Source organism: Trichosurus vulpecula, chromosome 2, assembly GCF_011100635.1.
Source record: "Trichosurus vulpecula isolate mTriVul1 chromosome 2, mTriVul1.pri, whole genome shotgun sequence".
Classification (NCBI taxonomy): domain Eukaryota; kingdom Metazoa; phylum Chordata; class Mammalia; order Diprotodontia; family Phalangeridae; genus Trichosurus; species Trichosurus vulpecula.
In genome coordinates, this window is record NC_050574.1 from 306331565 (window position 1) to 306344128 (window position 12564).

The 12564-nt window shown below is 36.6% G+C and overlaps 1 pseudogene; it reads left to right on the forward strand.

Annotated features, from left to right (window-relative positions):
• Window positions 1–10132: 10132 nt before the first annotated feature.
• LOC118837066 lies at window positions 10133–12059 on the forward strand (annotated as a pseudogene).
• The last annotated feature ends 505 nt before the right edge of the window (window positions 12060–12564 follow it).

Sequence of the window (12564 nt, forward strand, 5' to 3'; positions counted from 1 at the left end):
TTCAATTGTCATACAATCTGCTACCAATTCCTGTTGATTCTATCTTCCTAATGCCACTTGTATATATCCCCTTCTCTTCTCTGATATTGTTTCTACTCTAGACCTGGACCTCATCATCTCATTCCTGGGCTATCACAATATTCTGATGTGTTTTCCTGCTCCAAATCTATTCCTAGTCTATTCTATTCTATTCTCCACTTACATGTCAAAACCATCTTCTTAAGGTACAGGTCTGACCATATCACACACCTCCAGCCAACCTTACTTGGTAAACTCCAATGGCTTTCTATCACCTACAGGATAAAACATAAAATCCTCTCTTTGGCCTTCAAAGCTCTTCACAATCTGGCCCCCTCCTGCTTTTCCAATCTTCTTGTATCTTACTTTCCTTATCTATACTCTGCCCCATGCACTCTGCTTTCCAGTGATATTTCTTTGCTGTTCCTTGTACAAGATACCCCACTTTCTGACTCTGGGCATTTTCACTGACTATCCCCTATATCTGGAATATTCTCCCTCCTCATCACTACCTCTTGGCTTCCCAAGCTTCCTTCAAGTCCCAACTCAAATATCACCTTATACAGGAAATCTTTCCCAATCCTTAATTTTAGTGACTCTCTTCTGATGATTTTTGTTTTTTTTCTGTACACAACTTGCTTGTACATAATTGTTTTCATGATTTCTCCCCCATTATACTGCAATCATTTTGAGAGCACAAACTTTTACTTTTTTTGTATCTTCAGTACTTAGCAAAGTGCATGGCACATAGTAGGTGTGTAATCCACGTTTAGTGACCTACTGTTTGACAGAAGACTGTAAAGGCAATCAGTGAATGGGAAGATCTTCCCCACCCATTTGAGTGGGCTTTGGGGGCAGGGCTCTCAGGGTGCTGGGGAGAGTGGCTAGGACTGGAGCCAATGGTAGGCCCCTGAGTTCTGGTACATGTGATGACATGAAGCCTGTGGTGGGATGAGCTTGCTGAAAGGTTGGAGCAGAGTTAAGAGGCAGTTGGTGAGGCAGTTGGTGAGAGTAGTCAAGAGCTGAAGGAGAGAGGAAGCAGTCAGTTAGCTGGAACACAGCTTGGAGATTGCAGTGGAAGCAGCGGCAATGGCAGCAGGCACTACAAATAGGCAGGACTGACCCTTGTGGAGAGTGCTGAGTAGGGGCTTGAGGCCAGTGGGTGGCCTTCTTGCTGGAGGGCCCTGGCATTGGGGGGCAGGGGGAGGAAGCACCAGGCTTGCTGCCATAATGTTTTTCTGTGGCCTCCTGGTCACTATTGTGAAATGGGCATCCTGGTTTTGGAAGATTCTTGCCAGGATGTCGAATTGGGGACACTGGTCTGTGGGTCTGTTACTTTTGAGTTTCAATAAATGTTTTAACTCCTCTGCCTTCTACTTAGAGAATTCCTTATATCCTGTGATTCTGGACCATTCAGGCATATTCATGGTTATCTTTGAAGTTATGAATTCTGCCTTAATGATATAAAGACCTAGGTTCAAATTCCAATATGGCCTCTTAGTACCTGAAGGCCTTAGGATAAGTCACTTGTGACTTCTGTTTCCTCATCTATATAATTTTAAGAGTTTCCAACAGATGACCTCTAATATCCATTCAGATTCTAAATCTATGGTCTTATCAACTTTGGAAATTGCCTGTGGTGGAGGGTATAACAATGCAGTTGGCCACTAGATATGAGGAGAAACTTACTAAATATTACAGGTGGCCAAAAAGTAGAATGAACTATCTAGGAGGGAATGGGTAATCCTTCATTGAATGTCTTCAAGAGGAGTCAAAATGGTAAATTATCGAGAATGTTTTTTGTCTTGCCCATTTGTACAAGATGTTTCCCCCCATTAGATAAAGAGTAAATGCATATGGACAAAAAGTTATCAAAAGAACTGCAAATGTTTATCAACCATGTGGAAAAAAAACCTCCATGTGCACACAGTACATCTAAATGAAAACAACACTCATTTCACCTAATTCTCAGCAAAATGGCAAATGTGACAAAAGAAGAGGATGCCCAATGTTCAGGGAGTTGTGGAAAGATGGGTACACTATTGAATTGTAGGTGGAATAGAATCGGTTGAATGACTGTGGAAACCAATATGGAAATATTGCTGAAAAATTGACTAAAATACCCGTATCCTTTAACCCAGAGATTTCAGTTCTAGTCATATGCCCCCAGAGAATCAATAACCAAAAGAAAAGTCCCACAAACAACAAAATATTTAGAATAGTAGTACCTAGAATTTATGTACTTATCTAAGATTTATCAGATTTTAACTTTACAACAACCCTGGGAGGTAGATGCTATAATTATTTCCATTTTACAGAAGGTAAAACTTAGGCAGACATAGGTTATGACTTGCCATGGGTCACACAATTAATAATTATCTGAGGCTGGATTTGAACTTTGGGCTTACCTACTTCTAAATCTAGCACTCTTTTTACTGCACCAACTGGCTGCCTCTTTAAAGCAGCATTTTTAATTTGTCTAAGCAAAGAAATGGGAAAAAAGGAAATGCCCATCAATTAAGGAATAGCTAAATAAGTTGTTGCAACAAAGATGTAATGGAATATTATTCTGCTATAAGAAACTACAATTATAATGAATTCAGAGAAACATGGAAAACTTTTGATGAACTAACTGAAAGTGAAGGAAACAGAACCAGACAAACCATATACACACTTACTATACCAATGTAAATAAAAAGAACAAAAACAAAAAAAAAATGGAAAACTAGTGCTATAAAACAATAATGACCAAACCTGGCTCCAAAGAACAGAATAAAAACATACCTTCTCAATGTTTCAGTATCAGGACACTACATAAGGAGAATACTGCATATATTCTCAGAACTTTTTTTTTAATATATTGCTTAGTTTTAAATATTTAATATTAATTTAATATAATTCTATAAATTTATATTATATTGTGATATATAATATAGTATAAAAATAAGTATAACTAATATATTTATTTATTTTATATACTGCTTAGTTTTGCTGAGCTGGTTTTTTACCCTCTTTTTCATTTATGTGATAAGGGCTGTTTCTATGGGAGTTTGGAGGGAGTGATATATTGGCAAATGTAGGTAATGTAAAACAGTAGTATTGTTTTTTTGTGGAATATCAAATCTTAATTTGGTTAAATTGGTAGAATTTTAGAAAGCAATCGTGTAGAGAAATATTTTATGGAAGTATAGGCAGGGGCTTTTTTAGGCATTCCATCCTAACCAGGATTTTCAATGAAATGGTATAGGCCAAGTTAGGATGTTCAGTGTGCAGCGAGTGGGTAAGTAGACTCATTAGCAAGGAAGGTGTCTGGGACTGGGCTCAGCAGTAGCAAATATGAGAGAGGTCCAATGGGAGTCAACAAGTGTTCATGCAGGCAGGTGATATATGACAGTAGGTAATATGGAGATGTCAGAAGGGTGAAGCAGAGGGAAGTCAAACTCTGCCTACAGGGACTGAAGTCTAAGATAAGAACTCCAAACCCATCATGATTGGGAGAAGGGAAAGAGGCAGGACCTCAGTCCTAGAAGAAAGGAAATATTAGTCAAGCAACTAGATCAGAGATTCCCACATAAGGGGGAAAAGGCAGGGGCCCAATTACTGGAACAGGAGTTTAATCTCAGATGAATAACCAATACTCATATTCTTCCAGGTACAAGGTCAGATTAGCAGCTAGTATTTAGAGTACCACAAAAAGCTGAGCTTCCCAAGTTATAAGTGGATTCATGAATTCCTATAGTTCTCTTCTGTTAGCACTATTATTAGAGAAATATTTTGGAAGAACAAGGACTAAATGAAATATATTTGAAACCATGGCAATTATGGAATGGCCTGGTGAAGAAGTGTGGGGAGGGTCAGATCTAGGTGAACTCCCTGGTTGATGAGGGTAAATTGTCTGAGTTTTGCTAGACATGTCCATGTCCCTAACAAGGACATTTTTTCTGTGTGCTTTTCTGATGGAAAGTAAGCTCTGAGACCATGTAACCATGTATATTACATTTCTGAGTGATCATTAGGGCCTAATGAGAAAAAATGTCTTTCATGTATAGCCCAGGCTATGTTACTAAGTGTTTAGCAACCAAACAATTCTCCAAAAAGAAAAAAAGACACCTGATACACTTTTAAGTTTATCCTGCATTATTAATATTTTATCCACCATTTTCTTAAATCTACAAATCAACAAAACTATAAATCAAGCCCTGATTTGTAGTGTTTCCAAAGCATAAATACTCACTCTGAAAATTTACAATTGGCTCAAGACTGGTTTAAGCTGGTTCCACCATACCCCTCTGTAGCCCAGGCTGTATGTGTAAGATAACAACATTTTCTGAGATTCTATTTCATAAACCTAAGAGTGTTGTGGTTGTTACTGATGTTTTTATTATTTTGAGAACCTCAAATATGGTACTTTGTCCTGGGACTGGAATAAGGCTCTTGAGTCTGATGTGGAGCTGTCTACTAGCAGTGGTTAAGAAATCCTAGCATTAGGGACTGAAGCTTTGCAAGTAGAGGGGACTAAAGCAATTATTACTGATTCCTTAAATTATGCCACATCGGTGGCTACTTTCTATATCCAAAATGATTTATGATCTTACTGGCTTGTGCCTTCACTCCAGGGATGCAGATGACAATCATTCACTTCTACCCATACTTTGCAACTCTCGCCTATATCCTCCCATCATTTGATCACAGGAGTTCCATTCAAAGTCCTAGAGATCTTCCTTTATTGCTCCTAACTTTTCCAGGCTGCCCACCTGTCATCCATTACCCTGTGACCAACAAATCTTCTCTTCCTTTCATATACTTCTGAGATGATATTATTTAATTCTATTATCTTTCCAAGAGTCTCATCCATTATATGTTGCAGCCTCCTCCCTTTCATCATGGGCTTCCTTGTTTCTTCTGTGTTATATTACTTTTTAATTCTTTAGAGACTGATCTATGATATGATCTATGATCTATGAGAACCTTCAATAAAATTTTAAGGAAGACTTTTTTTTTAAAATTTTACATACTCCAACCAATCTTTCTAGCCTTACCTTATAGTTTTTCTAGCTTCGCTTACTAAATTGAACTTCTATTTCCCTAAAACATCTTGTACTTTTCTGTCTCCAACCCTTCACTCATGTTATTCCTCCTGCCTCTTGAAATCCTTCCCACCCATCCAGTCCCATCAAATATAATGTCTTTCATGAACCCTTTCCTTATCTCCTCACCCAGAGATTTTTTCCTTCTCTGATCTCCCCTGACTCTCTGTATCTTCCTCATGACACTTATAATGCATAGCTTTGTTTTTATTTGTTTATATTCATATCTTATTCCCCAAATAATAAGGTAAGAGACTAAGTTATTCATCTTTTCATCTCTTATGGTACCAAGAATAGTGTCTCATTTATGGTATACACCCATTAAATATTAGTGGAATGAGTATATTTGTTTAGAAACTTCCTCAAGTTTTATTACAGTCTCTCTCTATCTTCCTATTCTTCATCAGTATTGAATGACTAGTAATAGCATATTGCCAAGAGGAGAATCAAACGTTCACAGTATAGGGAAACACAAGCAACTGTTTAAAAAAACCTTCAATTCAGTTAATTTCAATAATATTTATTTAGTCCCTGTGATATATCTAGGTCCTAGGGAATTTTTACAAAGCAAAAATTCTTGCCCTTAAAGAATTCATATTCTTTTAGAAGGAAACTACATTAACAAAAAATAATACAAAATATACACAAAGTGTTTCCTGAAGAGATGATGCTAGCAACTGAGTAATCAGGATAGACTTCCTACAGGAAATGATACCTGAACTAAGCTTTGACCAAAATATGATGTAGAATAGAGAGACAACAATTCCTAGATATGGGAGGACAACCTGTGCAAAGATCCTTGGGTTAAATCCATTTCATTCAATTTCAGAAGTGGAAGATACTAGAAGGGTTATCTAATTCAAACTCCTCATTTTACAGATGAGGAAACTGAGGCTCACAGAGATTAAGTAACCTGTGCAATATCACATAGCTAATTAAGGACAGAGATGCATCATTACTCTTCACTATACATTTTTAAACTGTATCCACATGACAGGTTTTAAGAGGTTCAGATCAAAATATTTTATAGTACCCTTTGTTAAGAAATGTTTAGCAAGATAAAAACAAGATAAAAGGAACTATATTTTTAAAAAATAATATTATGGGAGACTGGCTACTAAGGAAACTTGAAAATATGAAAATATGCAGGGAGGTATATTTATAAATAAGGAATTATTACATTCTGGTCTGATAGTTCTCATTAGACTTTTTTCAAATATGGAGGATTTTTAACAGAATTCACAATCTACCATTATTTTCAGTTTATGATAGATGATAACCTAATATTGCAAACAAATAGTTAATAATAAAGCGCCATTCTATGACCTTCATAGTAAGGCAGAAATCATTTGTATCAACCTTCTGTTTAAATACGGGTGAAAAGCTTTCCTAATCATTACTATGCCCTAATTAGGAGTCCCCTCCATTGTGGCTTCACAGAATCTATTGATGGATCCACAGGAATGAAATAAGATTAGAACAATTGTACCTAGTATTTATATAGCAGAGTGTCATGTTGTGTAGAATGTATATTGATGTGATAGACAGTAAGACACAGTGAATAGAACACTGGCTCTGAAAGTAAGAAAGTTCAAGTTTTGCCTCTGATACACAACTTAACCAAGACTCTGGGCAAGTTATTTAACTTTTTCGTGCCCCCAGTCTTGCTAACAATGTAAATAGTAGAATAGGTATTATTATGCATTGGTAGAGGTTGCTTTCTCCTGGGAGTCCCAGATAGCAAAGACCCAATCTTAAAAATTTATATAATACTTGATAGTTTCAAAGTTCTTCTCTTCTGTTACAATCTCTTTTTCCCATGGTCTCCACTCAGTAAATTAGACAAATGTATTAATCCTCATTTTACATAGGGAAACTGAGATTTGTGGGCAAATCAATAATGTAGCCCAAGCTAGATCTCCAATCTTCAGACTTTTTGTCAACTCTTCTTTCTATTACATATTTAAGTATTTTATCTATTTTTTTGATTTCTGCTTTATATAGACACAGTTTCAACAGTTCAATAATTAGTAGTATAAATGAAAGGTCCATAAAACTTTAAATAATGGCATCAACTATAACCAAATTATTAATCCAAGAAAAAGTAAGGGAAAGAGAGAAACTGAAAACTCAGAGTAGGAAAATGCTATTTCAAGTAACAGACATTTCACATTTTCTCAAGAGTATCAAAGAAAACTTCACCACAATTAACTAATTTTTGTTTTCCTAAAAGAAAAAGCAGAAAGGCAATCACACCCATACTAATTCCTCCTTGATCAAGAACATATCAGGGTTATCAACATTTTGCCATTTGGGAATCTTTTCTGATTAAACTTAAGATGAAAAACTGAAATATAAATATGTATCTCAAAATAAAGTACACAACATTCAAAACTCACCCCCAAACACACTGAAATCCCAGTGGGAGTGGCCATAGGCAGGTAGAGCTCTTTTTCACCATGACAACGACCTCCTGTCAGGTTACACTTTGTCCTGAGGGAGCCACTCATTTTCTGGCAACCAGGTAAGCATCCATAGTGACCTGGGTTGTTGGTTATTTAATGGAAATTAGAAGATAACAGAGAAGTTATTCTTTTGAGAATTATTGTGTGTACCTGGAATCCCCATATGGCCAATGCTCAGCAGGGTCAGGCCAAGCTGAGACTTAGATGGAAGATCGCCAAATCCAGACTTGGCCCATCATGTTTCAGTAGGTGGCACACTTAATCTTCTGTCTTGATTAAATAAATATATGATCTTTGAAGAAGTAAATTAAATTTACTGTGGTCTATGATTCAGTAAGGTTGTGATACTCAGTAACCAAAGCCTAAGACTTATTTTGTATCTACATTGATACATACTGCTTCTTTGTGAAAAAAAAAAAAAACTGTACAAAGAATAGACTATTTGTCAGCTGTCCAGATATTTTATCCAGATGTTTGACAAGTTTACTTGTATATTTAACCATTTTTGTCACTTTTCCTTTGGCAGTTGGGAGACATGTAGAGATAACCAGAAAGCCACAATCTCACAATCTGTGGAATCTTGTAGACAGTACATCATTTGGTGTGTCATAACTCAAATAAAATTACATCTCTTCCAAAATGGCTGCTTTGACTGCTCCAGACCTCAGTAATCTTCACTTTTTTGACATTTTACCACATTTATTTTATGCACTCCCCAATTTAGCATGGAATTATATACTGTCATATTTATTGTTTTCCATTGTTTCTTTTAGTCAAGTCTCATTTGCCCAAACTATTCTTTAAGACCTATAAGTGTAGAGACCATGTTCTGTGTTCCTAGAGTAGCATTTATTAAGTCCCTTTATTTGTGTATGTGTATGTATGTATATGTATATATGTATATATATACACATACATATATGTATATATACGAATATATGTATATATAATCTGATAAATTACAATGAATTAACAATTGGTGAATGTCAAAATGTTTAAATACTATTTTGTAAATGTTCTACATTTACAAAGATTGGCAGATTTGGAATCAGACAAACTCAGTTGTAAAATTCCAGGGTTCAACTAGATTATCTCTACAATCCCTTCAGTTCTAAATTCATAGTCCTTTAATCTTATAAGCATTGTAAACGAGACACTTGTTACTAAAATTTTCAAAACTCACTGGTCACAAAATTCAACTTGCTTATTAGTAATAACTAAGCTGTGTGATAGAGAAAATGAATGGACCTCTCAATGGATGAAAATCAAACAGATGGAGAAACACAGGGAGAGCTGTGAGGAGCTTGGCAAACAGCTTCAACCATATCTCTGACCTTGTAAAGGTATATTTGAATACATGACCCTGATTTCTGAAGTTGAAAGCTATCTTGCTTATTGATGCTTGTATCCTTAGCATCATGACTAGAACTAGATGTTCTTTTCATCTGAATTAATCTATTCAATATTTACCTATCTAATACTTAGCAGAAACCGGATTCATCAGGGGCACCCAAACTTGGGCACAAGGCCCTTTACATTGGTACTATAGAGGAAATAAAAATGAACATGTATAGAATGAAAGGAAGAAACCAGAAGAGAAGGAGAGATTGAGGATGGATGAATTTTATTTCTCTGCTTGAATTTTCCCTAACTTCTCTTCCTGGCTAAAATCTTTTATTATAGTCCTATCTATCCATTTTGCACACTGGCCCCTGATTAATCTTCCCAACACATGGAACTTTTGGTCTTCATTGTTTTTTCATTAAAGAACCACTGAAGAGGGGGGTGACAATGTCAAACAACTTGACATGACACTCAAGACCCTCTACTATTTAGCCTAAACTGCCTTTCCAAGTTGCTGCTGTTATTTTTCCCTCTATTGCCCTATTAGAGTCCTTTCTTTTTCAAACGTGTCCATACCTGCCCTGAATACAGCTTATGATTTCCTTCCTAGCTGTGCTTTTTATCAAAATTATTCCCTGGGCCTGAAATGTTTTCTAAATTTTTCTTCCTATCTGAAGCTTATCCTTCATCTGTTTTGAAGCCAAATCTTTCATGTAGCTATAGGACACTAGTTTAAATCCTACTTCCCCTATGGAGTCTTTCCTGAACATCCCAGCCAAACTGATCTTTATATATCCATTGAACTCCCATTGCCCTTTATTTAGATTATATTATGGCAGGCAAGAAATCAACAAATAATATGAACAAATAATACTATGTGCCAGATACCAAGTTAAGAGCTAGAGTTACAAAGACAAGCAAAAAGAAATAGAGTCTTTGCTCTCAACAAGCTTACATTTTAATGGTGAAGGACAACATAGGAAAGAAGGTTTGAAAGTATTGAGTGGGAGAAAATGGAGGATAGTGGCTAAGTCCACAGAGCACAGCTGGAAATGGAATGACGCATGATCATCCTGGGTCCCCAAAATAGAGGCCCTAGAAGGAACTCACCAATGAGAGAAAGGGGGCAATAAGATGGAAGGATAGTCTAGAAAGCAGCTGAGTCTAAGTTCTGTTTCTAAGATCATATAATCAGAAGAACATTCAGGGTAGAAGGAAATGCCTACTGAATGGGGGTGGGAGAGTAACTCAATTACAATAGACCTTGCCAGCAAAGCGGCACAAGAAGATAAAGCAGGGAACTATGAAGAAGCCCTCCATCTATATCAAAATTCTGTACAGTATTTTATCCATGTAGTTAAATATGAAGCACAAGGTGACAAAGCATAGCAAAGTATCAGGGCAAAGAATACAGAATATCTTGATAGAGAAGAGAAACTAAAAGAATACCTGAAAAAGAAAGAGAAAGCCCCACAGAAGTCAGTGAAAGGGGGACAATCCAGCTGTATCAGTACGGCAATAATAACAATGTAGATGAGAATTATCAAAACGCCTATGTAGTTCTGTATCGCAAAGTATGAGAGACTCTCCACATACAAGGTAGAAGAAGTAAACCATTTATTCAGACACCAGAGAACCATATCGCACAAGCCATTTATTCAATCTATCAGAGCAGTAAAAAATTCAATACACAATATCACAAGATGGAACCTTGCCATACCAAAACCTCTCTGACCTCCTGCTGAGGTCTTCCCAAAAACAAACTCACAGTATAGCTAAGTCAGCCTGTTCAGCTCTAACTATCATGACAGCAGCCATTAGCAGCCATAAGCAGCCACATAACTGCTTGCTTGCTCTCTCTCTCTCTCTCTCTGTCCCCATTTCCTGTGACATAACTTCCTTTACCTGTCAGGAAGCTCCTCCCACCACATGTTACACAGGTGTCCTGTGGGAAGCAGGTCACATGGTCTATTAATGGGTGGGAAAGATCTTCAAATCTAAATTACTATTACAGCAGCCCAACTGATGAGAAGGGGAATGAAAGTGATGGGGCTGGAGAATCAGATGATCCAGAAAAAAGAAACTATAGAATCAACTTCAAGCTGCCAGTTTTTAGAATGACCAAACTTAAAATGGAGTGATGTTGCTGGTCTTGAAGGAGCCAAAGTAGCTCTTAAAGAAGCTGTGATATTGCCCATTAAATTTCCACATCTCCTTACTGGTAAAAGATCCCCGTGGAGGGGCATTCTTCTTTTTGGGCCACCTGGAACAGGGAAATCCTATCTGGCCAAAGCAGTTGCTACAGAAGCCAACAACTCAACATTTTTTTTCAATATCTTCCTCTGACCTTGTCTCCAAGTGGCTAGGTGAAAGTGAAAAGCTAGGTAAGAATTTATTTCAGCTGGCCAGAGAGAACAAGCCTTCCATTATCTTCATTGATAAAATTGACTCTGTGTGGCACTAGAAGTGAAAATGAAAGTGAAGCTGCCTGGTGAATTAAAACAGAATTCCTAGTTCAAATGTAAGGGGTTAGTGTGGACAATGATGGAATTTTGGTACTGAGAGCTACAAATATACCCTGGGTTCTGGATTCTACTGTCAGGAGAAGATTTGAGAAGTGTATTTATATTACTTTACCTGAAGATCATGCCAGGGCTGCAATGTTTAAATTACATTTGGTGACCACACAAAACAACCTATCAGAAGCAGACTTCTGAGAACTGGGGAAGAAGACAGATGGCTATTCAGGGGCTGACATCATATCATTGTACAAGATACACTGATTGCAGCCTGTGAGGAAAGTTCAGTCAGCTACTCATTTCAAAAGAGTTGGAGGTCCTTCACCCACTAATCCTAATCTCATAGTGGAAGAGTTACTTACTCCATGCTCTCTGGGTGATCCTGGTGCCATTGAAATGACATGGATGGATGTCTCTGGGATTAAACTTTTGGAGCCATGTGTTTCCATGGCTTGAATTTTTATTTTGTCTTTAAAAAAATTGATTTGTTATGGTCATTAGCTAGCACAAAAACAACTGTTAATGCACATGACTTGCTGAAATTAAAGATGTTTATAGAGATTTTGATTAAGAAGGCTAAGCCAAAGACAACTGGGAGACAATTGGCCATACTTTATCTTTCTTAGGAACTCTTGCCTCTTTGGGGATGATTGCATTCAAATATTTGTGGATTTTTCCAATTTTTTTTTCTTCTGCATAGGAGAATGAGGACCTCTTTCGAAAGTTCCTTTAGTTTTATGTTATTTTTCTTCCAATTTGTATTAAGTATCTCTTGTTTAATAAAAAAAATACTGAGTGGTAAATATTAGAATTCTTATGTGAAAAGCACTGATGAATATTACATTATTTTCCTGTATCTATCATAAAATACTGTCACATAGACTTGAAGTGAAATGAACTATGGTATGTGCTTTGGAGAAGAGATCTTCTTAAACAACATTTTTTGTTGTCTAAGTCAACTGATTATCCTACAGAAATTTTTTTTTGAATTAAAATTTGGTGGAGAGGTCAATATAAAAAGCAAGGAACACTGTGATTGGATTTAGAAAATTTTTAATTATGTGATGACCAGCACCCATATCAAACAGTGACAGGTTTTGTACTGGGTTTTTTCTCTGTGTGTATTTAAAT